This window comes from Apis florea, unplaced genomic scaffold (assembly GCF_048593485.1).
Source record: "Apis florea isolate Af1SG1 unplaced genomic scaffold, ASM4859348v1 contig_3170_pilon, whole genome shotgun sequence".
Taxonomy (NCBI): domain Eukaryota; kingdom Metazoa; phylum Arthropoda; class Insecta; order Hymenoptera; family Apidae; genus Apis; species Apis florea.
Genome location: NW_028256714.1, coordinates 2334491 through 2361730, shown reverse-complemented (window position 1 = coordinate 2361730; position 27240 = coordinate 2334491). Strand labels below are relative to the sequence as shown.

At 45.5% G+C, this 27240-nt stretch overlaps 1 protein-coding gene across 2 annotated transcripts in view; it reads left to right on the top strand.

Moving 5' to 3' along the window:
- The first annotated feature begins 241 nt into the window (after nucleotides 1-241).
- Nucleotides 242-27240, top strand: part of LOC100872005 (discoidin domain-containing receptor 2) — a 139046-nt gene continuing 112047 nt past the window's right edge. Inside the window, exons 1-2 of one of the 2 annotated variants that reach the window (XM_086910361.1) lie at nucleotides 243-260; nucleotides 589-896. The gene's annotated coding sequence lies outside the window, so the exon portion shown is untranslated. Of the gene's footprint in view, nucleotides 897-27240 lie in introns of both variants that reach the window. The other variant, XM_086910362.1, reaches the window with a different exon arrangement.

The following is a 27240-nucleotide window of genomic DNA, read 5'->3' as shown; positions in this document are numbered from 1 at the left end:
AAAGAGAGAGAGAGAGGCGTGCGTACCCGTGAGCGGGTTTGCCGGAGCGCCGCTAGGTGGCGGTGGAGCGCGAGGAAGGGAGATCGAAGGAGAGCGGCGGCGGACTCGTGCGCTCCTCTCTCGATCGAGAGAGAAACAACCGTGGTGCGCCCCCTCTCCCCGCAGCCCGGCTGCCCGCTTCGCTCCTTCGAGCGAGCCGTGGCTCTCGTCAGCCTGTCAGTTAGTGCCGTGGCGCCGTGACGGTACGGTTGTTGTGCCTGGTATAACGTTGTTGTTTTCGTTCTCCTCCCCCTTCCCCCCCCCCCTCTCGTCGTTGGTCCGCGAAACGTGTGCCCGTTCGGGATATCGTTGAATGGGGGAGCCCGATTCGGAACCCATCCCGGCTACGGACAGTTGTTTCGAGCGTGATAGATAATCAGTGTGATCCGAGTGGACTTTCCTTCCGAGGGATCGCGTGTGTGCCGCGTTTATCATCGCGTGTCCGATTGTTTCTTTCCTTTTTTTTTTTTTTTTTTTTGTTTTGCGTTTCCTTTTAATTTTTCTCCCCCCCCCCCCATCCTTGTTCTTTTTCTTCCTCAATTCCTGTAGATAATTTTGGTGATTCTACAAGAGTACGATTTTTTTCTTTGTTCGCCCTGTGCGATTGCCAGTCCAGGCCACGGAACGTTGAAGTGCGTGAATTCGAGGGCAATTGTGAGACAAGTGAGAGAGGAATCGTGGATGTTTGGAGGATTCGAGTTTTCGGGGAAGGGAGAAAAGGCGGGAAGAGGAGGAAGAGTGGAGAATTTGGAGAATCGGGCTGTGATCGATGATTTCTTACGTGCTGTTACGTGGTGTGTGCGCGTTCTACCACGCCTGATCGACGCCCCGTAAGCCGCGCTTTTCGTATAGACAAGGTGAGCCATTTGTTTAAAAATCAATCTCTCCCTATTTTGTCCCGCGCGCGGACCGTATTCCGCCGCGGGACGTCGTGCCACGTGAACGGATCCAGCGAGAAAATCGTGAAACACGGATCACGATATCCTTTTTTCTGTGACGCGTTTCATCCTCCAACGAGAAAGGAAAAAAAGGAAAAGGAGGGGAATTCGGGTAATCTACCGTCGATCTATCCTCGATCGAATCCCTTTAACGCGCGATTGTGCTCATGCTTCGAAACAATCTTCTTAACGCTAATAAACAAGAGGAAAAAGGGATCTGAGAAAGAGAGTGAGCGAGTGAGTGAGTGCACAATCCCGATCATCTTCGAGTGTATCATTGTTCGGTCGATTCTTCCGCGTTCGCCAGATCAAGCCACCCTTAATCCGACTTATTGTTAGAAAGCCGTCGGCCGCCGGCTCCGAAATCTGATTTCCTCGCGTCGGCCCACATCCATCGGGCCCGTTTACACGAGTGACGTTTTCACGGTTCTCGTTCCAACGAGTCGGGATAACATCGATTAATCCGCTCCCGAGCCCTCGAATGGAGCGAAGTACGACGCGACCATCATTCTCTCTCTCTCTCTCTCTCGAAAGGGGAGAAAGGAAGGAGAGAGACGACGACGACGATCTGAAAGGGAATAAGGTGGATTAGCGAGAAGAGACCCTCGAGAGAAGGGGGTCTGGTCGATAGGATCGGTTCACGCAGCCAAAGAGGGACAAATGAAATTTCCCCGTGGCAAATTGTCCGAGAGCCACACCGCAGAAATCAGCCCCCGCGTCGATTAACGCGAGGAAGGGATCCTCTTAAGACTTGCTAATTTCCCGCTTCGGCTTCCTGTGAGACGCTCCTCGATTCGAGAAGGGAGAGCAGGAGAGGTTTGATCCATTAGCGGGTTTGATCTATTCGAAAACTGCCGAATCGGGACGTGGGCTGCCTTCTCGATCCGTTTCTTTCCACCGATCCTCCCCTCGATATACCCGCGTCACGTCCACGGCGGGACGGGCGTGGAAATGACGCAACAGGCAATGATAGATGAAAGAGAAAGGGTCACGGAATCGGGTAGTTGGAGGTGGTCCAAGGGAACGACGAATTCGCGATCCGATCGAGCGCCTCCTTCGTTCGGTATTCCTTCGACGAACGGATGCGTGGACGAGGAGGAAGAGGAGAGAGAGAGAGTGTGTGTGTGTGTAGTTGCAATGGAGTGGATCTAATCGAACGAATTTTCTCGTTCTCGTCGAGAAAATTCGAGGAAATCGGTGGTGTTGCGCGAGTGAAGATGAAGAAATGGCGGTTTCGTCGAAATCGAATGGGGGACGAGTTGTGTGATTTTTTTTAAAAAAAGAAGGAAGGCGCATTCGTTAAAGCGCGTTCGCGACGAGATTCGTAGTAGTCGTGACGTGGGGGCACCGGATCCGCCGGCCACACATCCGATTTCAATGGATTTAAGCGGAGGAAAGTAGGTTTTGAATATTGATGAACCGGTATGAATATATTCATAAGACTAACAGTTTATTTCTGCAGTCGAGTCGATTCGTTTTTCCATTGATCAATCGACATCGGTTCGTGGAACCCCTCTGGCAAATTCGTGCCGACGATTAATATTCCTAGGCGTAGCTCGGCCCAGCTGCCCTTCTTCCACTGAGCGCAAATTCCTACGAATCGAGTCCTCTCGTAAATTTCTCCGCCGTGATCCTACCGATTACGTGATGACGTTTGTGTCGAACGACATCGTTCAAATCTCCGACGAACCCATGTCTTCGTTTATTTATGAGAAGCGTTTATTACGCACGACTCGTCGAGCAGACCTTTTCTCGTCTCTCGACCGACTGCGCAACTAGATGAACGACTGCTAACCTTTGTTGTGTCATTCGTATTCGATCTTCGTATTTTTTGGTGTTACGTTTGCAGAAGCTTGGTCAGAAAAGACCCTGCGAATTTGCTCGACAGAGTCGAGATTCCAATCGGTTGTTGGCGTGGGTGGCTCCGTCGAAATAATCGAAATGCTAATTATCCATTTGCATAATTAACGCGAACGCGATGAAGCGGGGCGGCGTGAGTCGTCCCACATGCCATCGAAGATTAACGGTAGCCCTACAGGTAGCCCTCCCTGTTAATGCTCATTTTGAATATTAACTCCTTGGAAATGAGCATCGATTCGCGAATTCGACCGACCGACGCTTATGAATTTTCAACGAAATTTCGAAAGGTTGTGTCCGATACAGTCCGATGCTTGCCCCCGATCGTTGAAAATTAATCGTTCACCGTGGAAATTCCATTTATACGAAATCCGTCAGGCAGGTAGACGTACGTACAACAACACGTTCGTACAAGTACGAGCCCATCTAATTACTTCGTTACGAAACGATGGATAGCTTCCCCTAAATCCACGATAAGCCCAATAATCTAATGAGCTCGAATCTCTTCCCTAGAAGAGATTTTTTTTTTTATTATTTTCGTTAACGAGGCTTGATCGAAAAATTGGATCGGAGAGAAAAAAAAAAGAAGAAAAAAAGGTCATTAGTTGGAATAACGAACAGAGTTCCATATCGAAATATATTCGATCGTCGATTCGAGCATCGGTGGTTTATATTATTTCTCTGAAAGCCTTTTTTTTTTCTCAACCCGTCCCGAAGGGGGGCCGATTTAACTCTTTGTGCGACTCTCGCCTTTGTCTTCGCCTCCAATTAAGATTCTTCGCGTGGCAGGGCTCGTTTAAATTCCCATTTTTCCGCTCCTTTAAGGGCGGCGCCACGTACCTCGACCACGATCGATCGAATCGAGCCGCCACTCTCCGCAAAGCGTAAATTGACCCCGATCGTTTACGGTCAATTTCCGAAAAAAATCTCGCGCCGCGACCAACCCCCGAGACGTCTGGACGCCATAACTTCTCTCGGCCACGTTTCCTTCCTCGAAATGACAACCGGGCCAACAATTGGCCCCGTAAATCTTCCTCCTGGCCTTGCCACGAGGAAAACCTAGCCTCCGTATCTTCAACGCGAGTTCTTCGATTCGTTCGAGTCGCGACAAGAGATGGATGCATATGCGTCATCCGCTCGATTTGCTTGGATTTGCTCCCGGCTTGTTTCGACTAGTTCGATTAATTCGTTTCTTTAAATCGTCGGATCGACCGAAACTTTACGACTCGCACGATCGAGCCAATTATTCCAAACTTCCTGCTATAAATTCCTTACGTAATCTCTGGTTTTATTACGTAGCCTCGAATTTTTAACCACTTCTGAAAGAATCCAACGCGAATTATTACGAACAAATAATTTATTGTTCAAAACGTAATAATAATTGGACATAATTGTATCGGCAAACTGCCCGGGTTACATGAAAAACGGATCAGCTGTAATAAAATAATTATTCGATATGTCATATCAATAATCACGTCACTTTATCTTTAAGTTTACTTTTTCAACGGGTTAATGCTGAAACTGAAAAAGAAAATTTCAGATCTCCACAGTCAACCACAATTGAGCATTACAATTATTTGCAATGATCATCGAGTTACGACCGGTAAATTATCGAAGTAACTTTATTCGTAACTTCAACTATTAAATTTTCCCCATCACTGCCGTCAACAAAAGTCTCGAAGGCCAGATCTCTCTGTCTCTCGACAATCCTCTTACTCTACAGTAGAAACAATTTAAGAGCGCAGCCTCCCTCCCATCAATTTCCAATTTCGCTCTCCAATTGGCTCCTCCCCCTCCTTCTCCTCCGCGCTTTCGCTCGCTTTTCGTCCCACGGCGAATCAAACCGCCGCCGCAGCGCGTCGCAATTAGAAAGCCATTACGATCCCGCGTGTACGCAACGAAACGATGGACGGAGAGGGCCACGAATTCCCGGGCAGTTGGTGCACGCTTTCTTTGCGGGGCTGGATGGATGGATGGATGATCAGGTGCGCCAGGACCTCCAACCGCCTTTCGCCTCGTGCATCCTCGTGTTGAGGGCCCGTCATCGGCTGCCCTTCGCCCGCCCGCTGCTTCGTTTTCCACGTGGAAAGAAGAGGCGCCGACCACGCGTCGCTCGATCTTCTCGGAAATTGACCGTGAACGATTTACGCCTGCGGAGCTGGTGACGCGTGCGGCACGCAGACACCCCGCGGAGAGACACCGCTCTCTCCTCCACTTCCATATTTGTCCGCCTCCCTCCAGCGATTTTTTCAGTTCCTTTGACCCGAAGGAAGAGAATTACTAATTTTTGAACGATTTTTGGACGAGGATTCGAATCGAGGATCGAGTTCTTATACGTTTCAATAGAGAAATTCGAAATTTTCCTTCTCCTTTCTTCTCTTAATTTCTCTCCTTTCTTTTGATATTTTTCCACCTCTCCGATTTTTTTCGAAGGAAGGGAATTACTAATTTTTGGATGATTTTTGACCGAGGATTCGAGTCGAGAGAAGGAGAGTTCTTGTACGCTTTTATAGAGAAATTCGACATTTTCCTTCTCCTTTCTTCTCTTAATTTCGAGTATATAGACACGTTTGTCGAGAATATTTTCGAAAAAAATAACCGACCAACTTCGTTTCTTATACTCAACATTTCGCACATTTTGCCAGAGAAAAGCGATATAATTGATGAGTTTTTGAAACAAACTTCTAATTTGGTATTTCGATACGTTCTTATAGAGAAACTCGAAATTTTCCCTTTTCTCTCCTCCTTTTTCGATATTTAGGGAAGAAGGATGATAAAATGTGGGAAAAAATTTTTGCAAAAAAGTGTGCCATTTAGTTTAGAGCAGAGTTGGGCATATTAATCTATTGAAAAAGTCAACTAGTTAAAAATTTCGAATAAAGTTACTTTGAATAATTATTTATTAAAATGCTTGAATAACATTTATTCGTAGCCTATTATTGTCGATCCGTTTTTCATACAATCTCGGCATTATCGAAACAACGTATGGAATATAACTTTGTTCGTAACTTCAACTATTAAATTTTCCCCATCACTGGTTTAGAGGAAGAAGGGATCGAGCTTATTGGATATGCTTTGGTAGGTGATTCTTTGAATTTAGGAGGGTTGTTTCTTGCGATTAATTTGGAAAATGGGAAATGGATGACGTTCGATTTTTACGATAAATTTTGCAAAACAATTTTTTGAAAGTGAATCCATTTAGTGGAAGGAATTGTGAAATTGCTTCATTAAAATTTGTGCAAACGTAGAAGTTGCGTAACGTTACTCTTTTATTTCTTATAGGATAGACCTTTCTCAGAATTATCCAAACTAATTCCCTCGGTTCTATATATATATATATGAAAAAAAGAAATAAAGATTCAAACGTTCTCTCTTCAAATAATTCGTTTCGAGATATTTTCATCGGAATGTATACATAATATAACGTAAAATAAACCGAACAAGCATACTCGTTTGATTTTTCTCATCTCAATGACTCACTCCTGTGTACACAAGGTAATTCGTGAGTCAGAGATAACACAGATACACGAGCACCATCGAGCCAGTTTCTAAAATCGCCAAACGAACAATTCGCAAACATCAAAGTTCAAAGTTCGCTCGCAAAATTGCCTACGCCGTCAATAGTTTACAGCGGACCGTTTCCAACGGTTCACAGAGCAGATTACATAAACTTGGTAATCGACAGAAATAACTTGGCTGTACTTACTCGCAAAAAATATCTTTCTCGAAGCGAAACAATCGAGTTCAAGATCGTGGGATAAGAATTCATTTACGAAGGAGGCATCGGTTTCTCGAAGCGTGCCTGATTTTTCTCACTCCTCTCGTTCCACGAGCTTTCCAACACCGGCCTCTCAATTATTGTCCCCCGGCTTGACATTGAGACGGACCGAGACCCGGGAGGCATAACTCTCGCTTAATAAAGTAAGAATGCCGAGAGGGTGAACCGCAAATGCGGTTTAATCGACGAATATACGCAGGGTGGGCCGGCCACGAGCGCAATTAGCCGCGATTTCTGCCGGGTTCCAGTCAGGGTCAGCTTCCTACGCGCTTAATCAACGTTTGTAGAATTAGAATATATATATATAACACAGCGACGATTCTTCGCATCAAGATCGATTAGAACGAACCAATGAGAACAAATTTAAATGGTTTAGATCGACGAAGATGGCGAAGTTATTTATATATTTCAAAGATCTTTTAATGAAATTTCTCATATTTAAAAGAAAAAATTGTGTCTCAGCAACACGTTGCTCGTGTTTAAGATCTTAACTTCAATTCTTCGAATACACCGTCGTATCAGCTGTACTCACACGTCTGATAGGATTTCCATCCATCCAAAAATATCCTTAATTATTCCTAAGAACAGTACTGCGATACTCTGTTCCACGAAAAATTCTATCCCGAATAACAGATTCCAATTGGTGGAGGAAAAATTCTTTGTCCTGTCACGAAGAATTATTAAACGATGACACGACTCTTTCGCCGATTTCTTTCGTCGTTTTGCGTATTTCTCGAACGAAAGCACGTTGCAGGAGCAAAGAGCAACGAGGTGGGATAAAATATGCAGGATATAATGCTGCCTCCTGAGGGATACACCTGACGGAGGATAGGATGGAGCGGATGGTCGGTTGTAAGAGGCTGTACCAAATATATCCACCCGAGGGGATTAGCGGAACCGGCCAATAATTCATTCTAAATACTCGTATGCTAATAACGTTGCAACGAAAATTTACTATTCCCAGGCTATTCCTCCCGCCGCTTTCCCTTTCGTTTCTTTTCTCCTTCGACGACCTGTTCCCGACCAAACCCTCCAAACCTTCCCCAGCTGGAATAACCAGTGTACCAGCCTCGCGTTGTTGTATCCATAAACTCCAGATCCCCTTCGTCCTTCGATTCTTCTCTCCGTGGCGCCTCGTTCTATCATAGCCTTCGATCCTCTCTCGACTCGATTCCTCTCCTCTTCCTCTCTATCGTCTTTCGTTCTTCGATTCTTTCCTCCATTTCGCTCGTTTCCATTCTTCTCTCTCGCGGAATCGAAATCGAACGAGCCGCGAGAGGCGACGAGAACGCGCGGTCGAAGTGGCCCGATGTGCGAACAGACGTATGGACGTGAATGTATCGCGTTCCATCAGTTGGGGTGAGAGGGGGAGAGTTCGATTATCGGCGAAGGGTTAAGGCTGGGTTTTGGCACCGGTGCTGACCCGAATCTGGCAGTGAATCGGCGAAGCGAGCAGGAAAATTGACCTTGATCGGGGATGAATACCGAGCGTGTGCTTATTGGCCGAATTCTCGTGAATTTTAATGCGGATAAATTTGGGGATGGTAGAAATAGGATTCGAGGATTGAAAATTGGAAAGGATTGAGAATTTGGGACGACGAAGGAACGATAAGAGGCCTCGTGAATTTTAACCCCTTCCTACTCGAAAACAGTTGCAATACGAGTCGAAATGTAAATGTGATATAGTTATTTGCTTTATAGTTCTTGTGGACATGAACAATAATTCTTTTTGCTTTTATATATATATATTTATAAATCTGTTATTTTTTAATAAATGACAAATAACAGTTTCAAAACTATATTAGTATATAAATAACAATATTTTAATAAAAATTACAGTCTTTGAGTGTGTCTTTGTTCCAAGGAATGTAATAATACTACGCTTAAAAGTAAATACTATATCATCATAAACAAAAAATTTAATCGTAAGAAATGCTCACCTTGAATCAATATCTGATAGGAAAATACTTTTCCTACACTTTTGGGCTAAAATCTTCATCACGAGTCAGACTCGTTAAAGTGGAGGGAAGAGGTTAATGCGAATAGATTTGAGATCGACGAGAAGGGGCAAGATCAAGGATAAATTTAATCAAGAGGATTCGATAGGAGGAGGATGCTGAAACGTTTCATCTTATTGATCCTAGGTGAAAAAAAAAAGATCAAAGAATAATTCCGCCATTGTGTTCTCCTCCGACTCGTTTCGACGATTTCATTGAACAAACTGGACGAACGACTTTCACGAGCCATGTATTTACGACGGGAGTAAGAACAGGTGTTACAGGTGATTAAACGAAGAAGCGAAATAACCCGGCCGTTTTCTTTTCCATCAGATTCTTTTCGTCTGGTCGCTTTACATCCTTGAATCCCATAAAAGTCAGGGTTGGTTTACAAGGCATGGTTCCACGTTTCCTTTGTACACGCTTTACGACTCCGTTAAATCATCCCGTTTTTCCTTTCATCGCGTAAAATTCTTCGTTCGATGAAATTATTACTCATTAGTATTATTCTCGCTTGAAAACGGAACTTTATCAAGCTTCACTTGGAGAAAATTCAAAATATACGAAGAAATCAGACTTACATTTGGCAAGAGACGAACAAAACAAACAGTTGAATTTTACTTTTAATTAATCATTTTCTCCCTCTAGATAAAATGTTCCTCTATCAGAAACTTTTTCTTCACGAATCGATATCTCGACCGACCTCATCACCCCTCGAAACGCTCTTTTCATCCTTTCCTTCCATCGTTCCGGTATTTTCCCGAACACTGATCCCGCAAAGTCACGAGATCGCGAGATGTTTGAGAAACGCAAACGCGCGGTGGCATAACCGTAAATCAAGCTGCCCCGAGGGGTAATTACTCGAGAACGCGGGCTCTCGTGTTTGCTAAACAGCAGTCGAGTCGACAGACTCGCCGTAACGAGAAAAGTCCGGTCAATAAATTAATTAAACTGTCGTGACTTGAAAGCGTGGCCGGCCGCATGGTCCGGCGTAACGCGCTCGCTCCTGACCTCATTACCATTCGCCAAATCATAATCGTTTCGAAAATTGCGGAAAGCTTTTAGCCAAGCTGCCGCTTCGAAGTTGGAGCGGCGGCACGTGCTCGAACGCCGTAAAATTTCCAACGATCACGGAATGCCAATACACCCCCCTCTCCGACGATTAACCACTCCCCCGCCCTTTTTCTTCCATTCCAACCCGTTCGTCGAATCTTTACGAGTCTTTCTTTCCCCGGAATCTTTGCTTGTTGCTCATCGATTTAGTTGGATAATGGAGCTCGTGTACTTGGAAATTTCCATTTCCAAGAACGTATCGAACTGATTCGATTCCGAATATTTTTATTTAGAATTTCTCGTGATAGAGGATAATTGTTAACTGGTTTTCAGTCAGAGTTCTATTAGTTGGAAACGAAGATTTAGATGTTTACGATTTTCGATGATTATATCCGACTGTCATCGAGTAAATACATTCTTTTAATATCCTCGAGCTTTTAAAAACCGAGGCGACACCGGTCGAAAAATAATTATTCGAACTTGACTTTTAACGGCGCGTTGCCACGCCTATCCGCCGAATAAACTTATTCATACGAATTAAAATATCCTAAACGTCGGAGGGGTTCCAGAAACTCGAACGATATTTCTTCGTTGGTAAAAAAAAAAAAACCTTCGTTAAAACTGTGCAAAGATATTTTGCCACTTTATCAACGTACGTATCGGCGGGGGCGCGTTAAAATTTCTCCAAGGTGTCAACAGTTTGGCCCGGCCAACTGGCTTTATGCAAATCTCGATGCATCAATTAGAGGCTGTAAAAGGTGGATCATGGTGAGATCCTCGTACAGTTTCGCCCGAAAAATCCGTGGATCGCCCCAAGGAAGCTCGACGAGGAGTCGAAGATGGGGAAGGATAAAACGAGAGAGATATCCGTGGCTAACAAGACTCTTCCTTTGCGTCTCACTTTGAATACCGCGCTAACGAGTCGGGCCGGTAAATTATTTCGTAAAAGGGGGCGTTTTACGCGGCCCGCCGCGGCATCCGAGTTATAATTTCCGGCGTGGCGACTTTATAGAGCCGGTCGCCTCACCACGGCCTTTAAACGTAAGCTGCAATCAATTCCAGATGCATGCGTGAGCTCGAACACGCTCGTCCCTCGCCGAGACCCGAGGCGAGAATTCGCCGCGGGACGAACCGTTAGACACGTTTTCGAAGCGTCGCTGATTGCTCGTTCGACGGGTGTCGATGAGAGGGATAATCGATCGAAAGAGGAACGCCAATGGTCTTTGCTTAATGGATGGATGATTCGCTCGTTTCCTTTCGCCGGTAATTGGAGATTTTGTTTCCTTTATGAAAACGGTTTAATTAGTGGTTGTAAACGATGGAAGAATGGTATTTCTTTTTTTTTTTTTTTTTCAGGAACGGTAAATTTAACGAATTTCTCTGGAGATTGGCGCTTTGGATCGATAGCTTTTTTGCGACGCGGGGACCGCGATGTTTGATATTTCGCGCGTATGTGCAATTATCGGATATCCTTTCAAATATTAGAAGATAAATCGAGAAGAATTCGTTCATCTTTTAAACTTAAACTCGCCGCTCGTACTAGTAGTAATTACGCGAGACTTTATCCCGTGAATATCCAAAGTTTTTTATTTCCACGATTTTCGTATCGCCTCGAGCGTATTTTTCTTATCTCGTTCCTATCTTTCGAGGAATAAAAAAAAAAAAAATCCGGTAATCGGTACATCTAAAAAAGAAAGAGAGGAAAAAAAAGAAAACCCACGGATTCATAACAACCTTGGAGCAGAATCTCCTTCGGAAGTGGGTATTTCCACCACCACCATCGAGATAGATACAGAGGCGCAAAATACGCCTCCTCTCCTCTATTTTCACGTTCCCCGTATGCGCCATAATTCGTCATTCTCGGGCAAGGGAAGGACAAAGGGGCCAGGTCTAGCGTGAAATTAACATGCAGGTCCGTCTCCTCGCGCGCCTCCTAAACGCGTCGTCCTACGGTTGTGGATGAAACGCGCGCGTTATCCGTTATTCGAGGGAGGGAAGCCCAAAAAAAAGGAGAAAAAAAAAAAAAAAAAAAAAAGGAACGAGAGAAGAAAAAGGAGGAGGGAGGGGGGAAAAAAAGTCGATGGGTCGCGTGGCCAACAGGCGGACGAATTTCCCAAACGTCAGACCACGTAGAATCGGTCTCTGTCTCTGAAGGAATTGTTACCCTTTAATGCATGCGGGCGTCCTTTGTGCCTTTTGAGGATTTCTCTCTCACCCTCCTCCCTCCCTCCTCGTCACCACACGCTTCTCTGAACTTTCTCTTCTCCCTCTCTTTCTCTCTCTCTCTCTCTCCCTTTCGAACATCGGCCACTGTGCGGCGGGGCTGCTCACCCCGCATACAAAAACGTGAAAGTAAAAGGGGGGACCGGACATACAACGCGTGCCGTGTAGGGTTCGGAGAGGGGCGGTTCCCCGGCGCGAGGAGAGGAGGGGAGGGTGTCGTGTACGCGGTGTGGATGAAACGAAAAGGAAGAAGGTATACGTACGAGCAGAGGTAGTGGAGTGGGAACGAGGTGGTGACCACCACCTTGACGGACAGCGCGGCACAAGAAGCCTCCCTTCATTTCGTATTCCATTTCACTCTCATATTCCCTTTTTACCCTTCGTCCTCGTCCATTGTCTATTTTTCCCCGTGACCCTATATACACTTGCATCCCTACCTTTTTCTCTCTCTCTTTTTTTTTTTTTTTTTTTTCGTCATTTCCTCGACGCAACTGTCAACCGTGGGAGTTCGATGACGTTCGAGCTAACTCGCTTCTTGCGACTCGACGTTTCGCACGCTCCAGCTTTAGACGAGCTTCCTTTCTTAATTTTCTATTCTCTCTTTTGTCGCTCTATGGACACGAGATTTGTCCAGAGAATATCTTCGAAGAAATCTCTTAAACTTCGTTTCTTGTAACTCGACACACTTGAAAAGCGAATAATTGAAATGAATTTAAAACTTTCAATTTCCCTCCTCTCCTCTCTCTTAATTTTCCCATCTCCCCCCTCGAGTCGAATACAGTCGACACCGTTTGCCAAGATTATTTTCTTCATTCTCGAAGAAATCTCTCTTGACCGATCAACTTCGTTTCTTACAACTCAAAACATTTTGCACACTTGTCAGAGAATTGCCAGCGATGCAATTTCTAAAACTTTCAATTCGTTGTTTCGACACGTCCTCCCCTCCCCTCTCGCATCGCTTTTCATCGAGCCGAGTGGATAGACGCGTTTTGTCAAGTGAACATTCTCGAGGAAATCCCTTAACGCGTCGTAGCCACGTACGTAGACAATCGGTACGATCTCGCTTCAGTTTCCGGAGTCGTGGCCGTTGAATAGCCGCGAGCCTCGGCTGCGCCGCGGAATCAATTTCGAGCAGCGCGGATGGGGAGGGAGTCGGAATGCGCGGCACAATCGCGCGCGTACCCGACGATCACGGGGGACGAAGGTGGAAACAATGAGGGCTGTCGCGGTGCTGCGCTTTAAGAATTCAAAACAAACGTTGGAGACGGAGGCGCACGCTGGATTATCCGGGAGGCCCGCCTCCGTGGAGGATCACCGCCGCTGCCTCGAACCAGATGAATCCGCTCCCCAAACAAGCGTGAAGCACCGCCGGTTTCAGCAGGACAATGAATTATTCTGTTCGGGCGAACGTTTTCATTCCGTGCTCTCTTCTGTGCTCACCGGCGAGGGAGGCGGCCAGAAGAATCGTGGAAGGGAAAGACCAGGATATCTTTCCCTCTCCCTTCGCGCGGAGAGAGAGAGAGAGAGAAAGAGAGAGAGAGAAAGAGAGAGAGAAATTCCCTTCCACGTTACGACATAGAAGGTCGTGGTTGTATCGTTGGAGGCAGTTTTATCTCGCTCCGAGACCACAAAGCCCGCTGCCTCGATCCCCCTTCAACCTTATGTCCCACATTATGCGTCATATGGAGAGAAATTTCCGGCATGACACGGTCCGGATTACACGAATCGGAGGGTCGGACGATATATATTCGTGTATAAATATAACGCGTACCGTTGACCGTTCCTATTCTAGGTGAAATCGTTTTTTCATCCCCCGGAATCGTTTTAAATTTATTTACTCGAAGTAAGTAAGCAGTTTGGATTTTCCATCGATTTTCCAAGATTTTTTTTATCCCTCGACAAGGATTGCATTCGAGGATGATATTCAACGATGAAAATGTAAGGCAAAGAGATCCATCATCTATGTCTACTGTCATCTCTTGTTTTAGTTAAAAATAACGGAAGGAAAAGAGAAGGGAAAGAAGAGAAAGGATATGCGAACACAAAAATTAAATAAATCGTTTAATCGTTAAACCCTCAAGTTTCCCGATTTCATTTAATCTTTCGGATAACGTATTACGGGATAATTAGATAGTCTCTCTCTCTCTCTCTCTCTTGGTCCATCCAAAGCTCAGACGCGATATCATAAATTTTATACCATCGAGCACGAACTAATCCCCACCGCGTACGTTAACTTTACGTTACGTATTACCGATTTAGAGATTTATGAAACGGCGAACAATTGCCGTTGTAGTAATAGTAATAGCGGCCATGCAAAATTTAACCAAGGGATTGGAGGGATCGTATTATTCACGAGCATCCACGATTTCCACGCGCTCGTCCCCGCGGTGGTTCGGGCAACGGAGCATAAAATATTTCGACGAGCGTTAAACTCTACGGAAAAAACGACAGTGACGGGACGAAGAGTCGACGATAAAAATATTCAAAAAAAAAAAAAAAAAAAAATAAATATCCCAGTCGCATTCGATGGAATAATAGGCGAAGGGTGCACGACAGGAGAACGCAGGAAACGCGGAGCGCTATTTATCCCGAAAAAATGAAGACGTATCCTTTTCGATGTTTGTAGTAAAAGGAAAAAGGTTCCCTTTTGTCCCCTGCCACAATTTTATCTCTTATCCGGGATCGCTCTTACGCAGGAAATATCCGGGGAGGGGGTGGGTGCCGCGCGATTAAACGAAAAAAAAAAAAAAAAGAATCACGGGGCGATATCCCGGCGGTGTCCCGGTGAACAGTCTCCTCTCTCGCTCGCTCTTCCTCCACTCCGAACTTTTTCATCTTTTCCTTTGCTGCCAGCTGCAAAAACCGAGCATTCTCATTCATCGAGCCGAACTCTCTCTTCGGGGCCGGGGCTTTCTCGGGGACCCGTCGTTGATCGACAGTCTGCTTACGGATTCAATTACGCCGGGTTATCGACTTTGTGACTACGATCCAGTCCAGTCCAATTACCGCTTCGTTCTGCGAGCGGCGAGCTGCGACGGCGATTAAAAAGGGACCTGGCGAAAGCGACGGGAGAAGGAGGAGAGAAATGGATAAGGATAAGAAGAAAAAAGAAATATTTCGCGTTCGAGCGATTATGGATCGATCCGAGCCGGATTCTCTCACGTTATATTCTCGACGATACGCGCGATAATTTTTGGCGCGATGATACGTTCGAAATCGTTCCGCTCGATTCGATCGATGGAATAATCGTCAACCACGATTAATCCGATCGTTCGTTAAAAGCGCGGTTCGCTCGAGGGATATCGTACCAATTAACCGCCGCTAAGTCGAGAGCATTAGCTCGACGAAAGGTTGCCCCTCGATCGCTCGCTTCTTAATTTGCCGTGTCGCGGTGTTGCTCGAGCAATTAGCGTCGGTCGAGAAAGAAAGGAAGGAAGAAAGAGAGAGGGGAATGGAAAACGATCGGCGGACGCGTTGGAAGGAAAGCACGTGCCTCTGCTTCTTTTCTCCCCTCCCCTTCCGCTATGAGGACAGGGGAGCTTCCTTCCCTCACTCCGTGGATTGTTGAACGTTCGAGACCTTTATTAATCCCGTTACACGGTTGGCGAGCATCACGCGAGCAGGTCAATCAATGGTAATTGCTCTTCCGGTCCGGAGACGCTCGCGCGACGCTTTACAGATTTAATCCTTGACCCTTGACTCTCAACCACCGAACGATCGGGGGATTATTAGCGCACGACCTTGATCACGCCTCGTTGCCGCGAGATTTTCGTTCCTTCCATCGTCCTTCCATCCGCTCGACGACAGGGGTGAAAGCGTTGGTTAATTCTCGGTTACGAGCTGCAGATTAGAGAATTATCCGCTCGAGTGATTTTATCGAGAAGAGGATATATATGTATAGGGGGAGTGCTTCGAGAAGAGGAAAACTTTTGCGTTTCGACGACTAGGAATGAGCTTTTTAACCGCTTATTGTTTCGCAAGTACGTTCACAGTACGTACGTCAGATTTGGATCGGAGTTTTGAAGAGTTTTTGAAGAAGCACGGTGTACGGGGATAGTTGTGTATCGTGGTGAATAGGGCTTACACGGTTCTCAAGATCGTATAAATACGGAGAGAGAGAGAGAGAGAGAGAGAGAGAGAGAGAAGAGGAACCTCTGCTTCTCGTCAAGCGCTGTTGCGACCTACCGCGTCGTTGTCGGATCCTTAGCACCCCATCGTGAAACAGATTTCCTTTGTATCCGTTTACTTTGCTTCTTCTCGCGTGTCTTCGAACGTTTCGAACCAGAATGTAACGATATTCACGAAAAATTTAAATTTATCCTAAACAAAATTCACGATTCGATTCGATCAAAATTTTTGATCAACAATTTTCCTTAAGTGATTTAAATTTCTCGAGGGAGAGTCACCAAGGATAGAAACGAGAATTACGGCACTTCGTATACCCTTCACTCGAGTATCAACTGCTGAAATCTCTTCACGGTCTGGAAGATCGATCAGATCGCATTGTCCGTGAAGCATCGATCGCGAACAAGGTGGAAAGAGTTGGGCCGGCTCGGATTAAAGAGAGAGAGAGAGAGAGGCGAGGGTCGGTCGAGCGGAAGCGGAGGAGCGTTAAGCCATCGAAGTGGCGTGCCACCACTCCTGTTCAAATAATAAGTCCGAATGGAAGTTAGATTCCGGTGCAATTGCCCGGGGCAATTCCAGAGCGCGGCTCGCAATATCCCAGCACCCCCTCCCCTTCTTCCCAACCACCCCTAGCCGCCGAGGACGGAAGCGGAGGAAGTAGAAAAAAGGGAAGTGGAGGAGAGATCCCGGGCAAAGAAGGAACTCGCAAGCCTTTCCATCGCACTTCTCTCTCTCTCTCTCTCTCTCTCTCTCTCTCTTGTCGAGCTTTCGGGGACTTTAATCGCTTTAACTGCTTTTTGCCCGCCGAGGGACGGGTGACGGACGGACGAACGAACGAATCGAAGGCGCGGAGGGGATAGAAAAATAGGCGAGGAAGAAGGGGGGGCGAAAGAGAGAAAGGTTCTCGATTGTTGGATGTTCGCGCAGGGAGAAGAAGAAACGACTTTTCCGCGGATACGAGAGACGACGACAATAAGATTGTCACACGTCTCCTTTTTTTTTTCCCCCTCTCTCTTCGCTCTTTCGCCCTTCTCCTTCTCCTCGTTTCCTTTCACCTCGACCGCGTCCCTCCTTCCCTTTCCCCATCGTGGTGCCACCGTGGACGAGCGTGACTCGTTATTTCGCCGGAGAGATCCCTCCAGAAAACCCTCCTCCTTATGGAACAAGTTCTTTTTCCCTCGTTCCCGAACTCGGGGCGGCGGCTCCATTGTCGGATCATCGCGACCCCATTGAATCGAAACCCCTCGACGGAGGAAGTCATCGTTCCCCGGGCCCCGCCAACAAACCAACTGCCGTCACCTTCCTTTTTCCCTCCTCCCCCCCCCCCGCTCCACTATTCCTCACCTAAGTCTGTTCGAGAATCGTCCTCGCGACGACGGCGTGTGTCCTCTGGTGAAAACGACTCCACGAAGCACCGACACGTACGTAAGGAGGGAAAGGAGTGGAAAGAGGGATGGGGAGGCGAAGTTTAATCGATACCACACGCGGAGTTCTCGCTCGTGTCACAACGTGGAACACGCTCGGCTTAGGAGTAACGAGGAGTAATTAGAGGGAACAATTGCATGAACGGAGGGGGATGGCCTCTTGTTCGCGGTGTTATCTCCTTGCGTAACGAAACCCGATTTCCTCCACGAATATATCGAAGATGAATTGATGGAACGTGAAATATATTTGCATCCTCTGAAGAAAAGAAAAAAGGATCGTAGAATATCGTCAGATGGTTTCTTGGGGCGGTGACACTTTGACGGTGATTCTTTGCCTGCGAAGATTGCTGTGAAAAATTCAATACACGGAGCATGGCTATCCCCTATTGTCGGGGAACGCGCAGGATTAAACGGGCAGGATTTATTCTGTAGGTGCACCTGTGAGACGTTCGGAAGTTTATCCGAGGCCGCCCCCTCGGATAAAGATCAAACGGATATCTCTGATAATCCACTTAGTCGAGGCAGGGAGTCGCGAGAGAAAAAAGAAAGGGAAGAAAGGGACGGGGATAAAGGGAAGAACACGATAATAGGACGTCCCACGGAGAGGAACACCAGAGGCCTGGGCGCGAATCGCATTCTCCTCGAATAAATCTTGATGAGCACGCACTTGGACACGCCACGGATCAAACTTTCTCTCCCCTTCTCATCGTCATCCTTCGTTCCTTCCATTTTCTATAGGATTTATTTCCAATTTTCCAATCGCGTTTTCTAATCGCGACAACAGATCTAATCTGTCTATTCCTATTAAGATATACAAACTCGATACGAAGTTGTCTTAAGCTGTCCTCAACGCTTTAGTACCGATCGTTATAAAACGATAGTTGCTCGTGGGCGACGAAACGAATCAATGCATGGAAATGCATAATAGCGTTCATTGCTAAGTTTCAACCATCATCCACCATAATTGAGCATGAAGCAACGCGTTATTATTTGTCGATGGAATACGAGGTATAAAAGAAAACTTCTTTTAACGTGATTTCACTTACCCAACCACGCGATAATTACGAAGCAATGTTAAACTCGACGAGAATTGACTCTTATTTTTCGAGCTTTCTAACAGTTTGGAGCACGAATGGAGCGTTAGACGCTTCGCCGTTGGCAGCGATATATTTTTTCTCTCGTCGAAAAGGGACTAAAGTCAGTGGGTCCCTCCTGGAGGAAAAACTGGATCCCCGACAATGGGACCTTTACAGGCCTTTATAAACGTGACCCTCTCCACGGATAGTTTCAGCTGCGGCGCATTATGAACGGGATCATCGACGTGGGGGTCGAATAGGGGACCTTCTTCGGGCGCGTTTGGGAAGGAGAGGCGGCTTATTAATTCGCAGCGTGCTGCTCCCTTTGTCGCGGTTCGGCATGCTCGAGAGCGTGGAAGATGCTCTCGATGCCTAGGAGATCCGATGTATATAGATGCCGCGTGACTCGGTTTATGGAGGCGGCTCGTGATCGAACCGATTTCGCGCACCGATTCTCACAGGGAGAGACGTGCATCCTCGTGCACCACGAGCCATCACGCCGATACGATGCGCTTGAAAATTTTTTTATCCTCGCCTGATTATATACGAACGGGATATTATTAACGATTGTTCGATGACGTCGATCAACTTTCGTCCAGATGTTATATCGTTATCTGCGAAGCTTTGTGTGATTATTTCCAAATTTGAAACGTTGACGAATGTTCAATGTGAATCTTGGATATCCACAAAATTAACGAAAAGCTCCATAACGGAACGATGTATAAATAAATAAATTAGTTTCGTATGGTAATTAGTAATTACCTGTATAATGAGATATGATGTCACAAAAAAATTGTAAATAGAAATTACGGAAACGAAGGAGGACGCATATACATATATCGTGTACTTACGAACGAAAAATGACATCCATCGAGGAGAATTACCTAATATTTATACGAGCCTACCACTTACTCGTACAAACGAAAATTCCGTTGTAATTCGGCCGAACTACGATTATCATTTTTCAGTCCCCCGGTATTTCCGGATCGTTACCTCGGTGAGTTACGCACGATGTGTCAGAATAGAACGCGGCTAACGCGAAATACGGGGAAGATTATTGCCGTTAAAGCGTAACGAGGGTAGACAGAGAGAGAGAGAGAGAGAGCTTAGAAATGCACGTTCGAGACGGTTTCTCGAGGCTCTCCTAATGCTCCCTGAAGCGTGTCTAACGTCGACTCCGGCCCGGCAAAAATCGGCGGATCCGTGGGGGATTTTTGAAGCTTTGTACACACGCTCTTTCTCTCTCTCTCTCTGCATCTGTCTGGATGAGAGGAAATTTTCTCTTCTCTCCTTTCGTTTAAACGCGTCACTTCTCGCAAATCCGAGCCGGCTACATTCGGCCAATTAACGCGAATCAAATCGAATCGAAGCCGGTCACGCGGAGGAAAATCGAGAGCTCGATTAGAAACTCGACGCCACGTCGTCGTCAGGTGGAAAGAATTCCAGCGGAGGCATTTTATTGGCGGGGGCGGGGATGGAGAGTATTCATGACTGGCGGCGATGCACGCGTATCTACGCGACGCGGGGATCGCGCAGTCCGAGCGAAACGTCGAACGAGAGGAGGCTTCGTGGCAATAAAAATGGTTGGCCCGATTCCAGATGCTCGGAATTTTCAACGTGGAACAGCATTCCACGATATATCGCGGCCGATCTCGGGAGTGGAGGGGGAGGCTGGGATGGGAAAAGTCCTCCTCCTCCTCCTCTCCCGCGATATTTCTAATAAACGTATTCCTCCATTTTCTTCCGTTCTTACTTTCCGGCCGGCTTCGTCCGAATCCCTTCTTCTCGTGATTCAGGGATTAAAGGTTAACGAAAAAGGTTATTGCCTCGAGTTTGGTAATAATAATAATAAGGTCGGTGAATCGATTTACTTGTTACTTGGTGAATCGAGAAGAATTTCACGCTTCTGCTTCTTATTACCGTTGAAATTTCCAATCGAGCATATCTGTTTCTATTGTCGTATTAACTCTGTTCTAGCGCGAGTAATGCTAATCAATTTGATCCGCATTCCGCTCGGAGAATTCCTTCACGTACAGCGTGTAATACAATGATATACCGTTCGAGTGAAAGGATTTTAATAAAATCGAATTTGTATTACGTGAAATACTTTAATTATGTTAGAAGAGTATTAATCCTTTCGCTAATATAGTCGGTCTGCATAAAATACCACGTATCATACGATATGACGAGCGATTGGAAACGTAGCATCGATATTTTGTTTTTATCGTCAATTTCTTCTTTCGATAAACACCGTCAAAGCAACTCGGGTTGCAACGAGGCGTGAACGCGGTGTTGACGCCGATCTGTCTCGAGCGACATTTTCGGCGTATGAATTTTCATTTCGTCTCTATCTAAAATTTGTATATACGTACATATGCGTATAATATCGTTCGCAATAATCAAAACAACAATAATAAACGAATAATAGTCTGGCATAGCAATAATATTCGCAACTTTCTCAATCTCGTTCCTCAACCACCGCTCCAAAACTTGATCGAAAATGACGGGGCGCGAACAAGAAGAGAAGTTTGCGATGAAATTCCGGCCGATCAGAAATTCGCCTTTCGTCGAATCGACGAGGGGTTGTTGTCGCGCGAAAATTAACCGGAATTACGGCCACGCAGCTGGCCTTTTACAGGGCGAATTTGTATGTAAACAGGTTTCGATCGGTCGACATCGGCAACTGGGGCCTCCGAGAATTGCCGAGAGAGAGCCCGTTGACGGGAATTAATGTTATCAACCCCCGCGCCGACGTACACGAGACGTTTCCAACTCCGCTCGCGAACACGTGTCGCCAGCCGACCTTATGAATTCCAAGCGGTTGAAATCCGTGTCCCGTGCACGTGCCATTTGTGTGGCACACCGCTCGATCCACACAACTTCGAACGTTTCGTTCGAAAAATTGGGAGAATCATCTTTCTCGAAATTTTACTCGGCCCGAGTGTTTCAAATGCAAATCCCCTGCAACAATCGGGGAGATTGTAAATCAGAAGGAAACTCGTTTGACGAGATTACAGAGAACTTATTCCCTCGCGGATCCTCCGCAATTGGAATCGTCTCCGCGACCATCCAGGAAAATCGGTGGAGGGTTAATCCCGATCCCCGTTCGAGCCCCGGCCAATTGACTTCGCATTCGGCTCGAATAGAAAATTACCGGCGGCGAATTAGTTTGGAATCGCGTTATGTAGAGAGGAGGGGGGAGAGAGAGAGAGAGAGAGAGATAGGCGCGATATAAAGCAAGCGCATTTGTATGTAAACAAGCTTCGATCGGGCCACGGGTCCTTTATAATGGAAACGGAAACGCGAGGGTGGACGATGGCGAAATCATTGGCGGAAATTAATGGTATTAACTCGATACGTCTACCGGCCGAGGACAGAGGATCGACATAACTTTCTAGACCGCACGTTTTCACACCATCCCTCGACGTATTATAGACAAATGCCGCCCTTCGCGGCTCCCATCCGCCTCGTTCTGTCCCTCTTCCTCCTCCACCGCGTGTTACCACTTTCCCCCTCTCTCTTTCGCTCCGTTTGGCTGGCTGGTTTTCCGTGTCGAAGCCAGGCACCAGCTGTCTCGTTTAATAGAGCAATAAAGACGCGAATGGGACTTTGATTTATGCCTCTCCTATTATTAACAATCCTGACACGAGGCGGGAGGGAGAGGGTATTCGATGTCTTTCACCGACACGTGAACAGCGTTTAACCCTTCTCGTCGAAACGCTCGATTTCTTTTTTTTTTTTCGCCGGCTATTCGAAAATTTCGACAGCTTTCGTGTCGAGGCGTGAGAAGGATAGCGATACGATGATCCGCGTTGGTTTATTATCGAAGAATAAGAGTAAGAATAATTAGGAAGTAAAGGAAGGGAGGGTTAGTTTCGTTCGAGAGGAATACTAGTTGGAGGGAAATATCGAGGTGGAGTGACAGGTTGTCGTCGTTAAATGTCGGGAGATTCGTCACCGTCCATGAAGCAGGAAAGCACCGTGAAAAAACGGCGAGCAAGGGTCGAAGAAGTAGCAACGAGGTTAACGATCCACCTGTCGGTGCGGTGTTTCGAGTTTAAGCTAAATATACAACCGGCCACGTGGTTGTTACCCGCTACCGGAAACCAGCGTGAGATATATGTGTGTTTAACGATAATTAATAACAAATACAAAAGGCAAACACTGGTTATCTAGAGGCGTAGTAACGGTATATCTATAGTGGCTTCTGCTCTTTGTCGCGTAAAACCTAATTACGACGCGACATCCTGACCGTTATATTATTTATTTAATTATCGTGCCGCTTTCTCGACTTTCGTACAATCAGTGAAATCCTGTCAAATCAGGCAATACATTATAATTTCATCGATAGAAAGTTGGAAAGAAATGGAAAGGGAATATAACAGAATTACGTGACGAGTTTCCAAATCGTTTTCAAATACGTTTCGATCAATTTTAATTTTGAGAATTATTATTACGAGGAAATCGTAACCGATGCAAAAATATATAAATATATATATATATATATATAAAATAGTTCTCTATAAAACCGGCTACCGCTTGAGATTTGCCGCACAAACTGCATACTAAAAATATACGTGCCAGTAAAAATTCAAAGTTCCGTATTTTGTTTCCCCGAAAAAGATCAAGTTTGCCGTTCCCAAACCACTCTCCCCCCCGTTCAAAGTCCTCGCCTCGTTTGCATGCTGGCGCCACTTCGATGATCTAGACACGTTTTCTCGTGCTGTTCGAACGGCTCCCCGGCTTGGTCAAGTGTACGCCGTACGATAGCGGCGATAAGCGCCGCCCAACGAATAAAGAGTCCCTTTTTTCGTTCCTCTTCCGTGCACGGAAAGATCCCGCGGTGGTGGCCTCCTCTCGAGGGAGATTCTTCGAAAAAGGATCGTGAAATCGTGTATGGGTGGAGCGTCGTTTTCAGGAATTCGACGGTTAAGCGATTAAAGGAGGACGTTGACTTGGCTCGTGAATGTATGGATAGGGTGGAGACACTTTTCGCTTTGGAATATTAGACGGTGGTTCTCGAGTCGAGTTTTTACTCTTGCGTATGGCGTAAACTTTACTTCAGTCACAGATGAAATTTTGATTTTCTTAATCATCGATCCACTCGGAAAATAAAGAAGATCGTAAAGTTCCTTTTTTTAAAATATATATTCTCGATTACCAAGATACAAGCACTCAAAAAGTTTTTACAACAAGTTTTAAGGTAGATAAGTGGAGATTATGAACTAGGTGACCCCAGTGACCTAGATTTTGAGATAGATAGATCACGAGTAAACAAGGATAGAGATAGATCAAAAATTATCCTCTCCTTTGTACGAGGATATCCGAGGAACGGAAAATTGTATGGGGATAAATCGAAAAGCGTTTTAAAGAAGAAGATCCTGCGCTTCCGATGATCGTTCACCCTTTGACCGAAAACTCACTCATCCGCGGAATTACAACGACTCAAAGTTTTCCTAATATTGGGATAAATCGAAAAGCATTTGAAAGATCTTTTAATAATCTTTCATCGATCGATAACAATTATCTTCAATCGGAATTATAGTGTTTTGAATTTTTTTCTAATTTCAATGGGACGTGATAGCATTGGAAATTGAGAATAGAATAAAATAGTTTGAATAAATCATTACATGGAGATAAATGAAAGTGGAGATAAAGTCGAAAATTGATATCATTGACTTAGGTCATTAAGAGTTTTTGTCGAAAAGTTTATCATATTCTATACATTTCCGTAACGGGGAGAAAATTGATATTAAGAGTTTATCGAAAAGTTCAAATTTTTATGTATCGATCGTCGCTTCGGTTTCTTTGTGAATGACTCGGGTGAATAGGCGCAATGAAAAGAAAGAAGATTACGATATTTATGGATGGAAACTCGTGTCTTAACTACGCGCTTAATAGCGTATAATTTAAGACGATTTTGTAAGCTGTGAAAAGTGAATGAGAACACGTTTACGAAACTCGTTGTCCTAGCGTAGCTCATATTGACGTGAAAAACACGAGTTTCGAAAGCAGCAATTATAAAGCGCGTAGGTTCTCGGGTAATTATACTGGAAATTATATAAACCGTGCCGGCCGCTAATAATTTTAACACTTTTTAGTATTTTTCGTTAAAAAATACAATAGAGACAATTTTAAATACATCCAAATGCTAAATATGGAGCAAATCGCTATTGAAAGAAAACTATTTTAATTCCGCATCGAGGAAGGGAAAAAGAAAAAGTTTTCCAATTAATAACTCTCGTGTCGCGATTTGTACCAGCCACTTACAATAACATTTTTCCACGTTGGAAAAACCACCTGTTCCCTGAGAACCACGACCGGTCCACCTACGGAGCATCGCGAACGTGAAACGCGAACGAGAAGCGATCCCTGTTCGTTTCTCTCCTCGTTCCAAAAGCCGGAATTAAGCGGCGCGAGGGGAGGGGGAAAAATATACCCTCGATAAATGGACGCGACGCGGTGAAACAACGAGAGGGTGACGAACAGAACGGGACAGGACGGACACGCGTCAGGTCTGGATCGGTTATTACGGCGTTTAAATTTGTAATGGGCCGTTAATTTCGAGGTTTCGTTTGCTCAGCTGCAATCGATTGCAAAGAGGGTGTGGGCTTCGAATCGACGACCCCTCGCGCTTCGAAGCGTTAATCGGCCCGCGTTTTTCACCTCCCGGTCTCAACTACTGTTTTCCGATTCATCAATCTCGGACAAACCTCCGTTGAAACGCGTCCAAGTCGAAAGGGTTGTCGAGGGGTTCGAAGCGCTTTCGAGGAAGCGCTCCCCTCCCATGCCTCGAATAAAAATTGTGTTATGCAAACTGTACTTGGCGATGGAAGAAACCGCATTATGAGCTTTCGTGAAACACGAGCGCCATAGGATGGTCAACCATCAGCAGACGGATTTAATTAACGATACGAGTAATTTAAAAGTTCGTATCGGGAGCAGGAGTGCACACGTGTACGCGCACGTTTGGGGGGAGGGGGGGAAAAGTATGACGCACTCGATGGCATCGAGGAAGAATCGCTTTTTAATTTAATCGAATGAAAAATTGTACGTAACCCGACCATGTTGTATAACCTATTCGAATATACACGTGGCGTGCATCCGGTTTGAAATATTACTCGATTTCATTCCGCCAACCCTTTCTCCCTCCAGCGATTTCAAAGTGATTTACATCCGCATTTCCTCGTCTCTTCCTGCGTGTAATACATATTTTTTTTTTTTCTTTTTTCATTTTAAATATACTCGTCCATTCCGGACGGACGAGAAACCTTTAATGTCATATACGAACCGCGCTTTCCAATAAAGACACTTGGGTGAAAGGGTGATCATCCCAACTCGATGAATCACCGGGGTTGAAAAATTGTCGCAACGAGGTATTATACACACAGAGACGAGGGAAATAAATCCGTGCGCGGTTTATAATCAGTTTATAATTAGACCCCTCTTCCGTCCAGCTCATGGTCGAGCCGGTTGACAAATTCGAATCACGTAGCGCGGCTACGTTTCCTGACGAAGGGGAGGGAAGAAGAGAGAGAAAGAAAGGTCCCAACACAACACAGGCCGGCCGCGGGTCTTCCATTCTAACGTGGGAGATTTTTCCCGTAGCGATCCAACGCACACACGTGGGGGCACGTGCCGGTCGTTATGACTTCCTCCGTAACCGAATTTAATTTACAACGACCTCCCTCTCTCAATTTTCTCTACCACCCAACCGTTTCTATATTTCTCCTGTCCAAAGATATACGCGAGGAACCTAATTTCGTGTCTCCTCGCGCCATCTTCGTGGACGAGCATACGAATTTAAAGAGAGCTCTGCGTCCGTTTTGTCGAGTCCTTTCATTCGTGGAAAGGACGTAAGATTCGACCGGGTTAAAAAGGGAAATTTACGCGTGTGCTGGGGGGGAATTAAATGGAGGAGAATCGACAGGGAAATTTAGCGTGTGCTAGGTTGGAACGCGGAGGTTGTTGGTCCCTGTTGGCAGACAAAGTATTCTTGCAACGGCTACGTGACGTGGTTTGATTTCTAATCGGGGATTTTCCCCTTTGCTGCCCGTACTCTTTCTTCTTTTTCGGAGACAAGTTGGAGAATTAAATATAAGGTATAACGTGAGAATTTTTTCTTATTCCTTATATGGAATATTAAGCCTTCGCGCTCGTCGAACCAACAATTCGAGACGCTTGCACACGCACAAATTAATACGTAAAACCTTTATATTCTAGTATCTTATGTATCTTTGTCTTTGCTCTGTGCAAAGAAAGAAAATTTGTTATCAAACTCTATATCGTTGTGATATTTTTAATAAAAAGTAATCCTCGGTTTGTCAGGGCAAGTATAAAATGATCTTCGTTTCTATCTTCATCACATTTTCCTTCCCTCTATCGTCAATTTCTTTGCGAATAGAAGATAATTTTTCGTCGTTCAATAACTCAAAAACTTTGAAACCAGTATTGCCAAACTCTGTCAAACTCGACGATCAATACCGAAGATACCGGTCACGATCCGTAATCACGATCTAATTTAAGAAAAATCTATTCGACATTGTATTATTCTTATACACTTGGTAAGATGAATCCAAATGATGGGCAAAAATCATTAATCGATTATACTAAGTATATATAATCTCATTACTCCTTCGTTCACTGTGTCAAAATGTCGCTCCGTGCCCACAATGTCGTTCCTTCCTCTTTCCTTTTTCCCCCTCGATTCCCCGTGAATTTCGAAAGTTC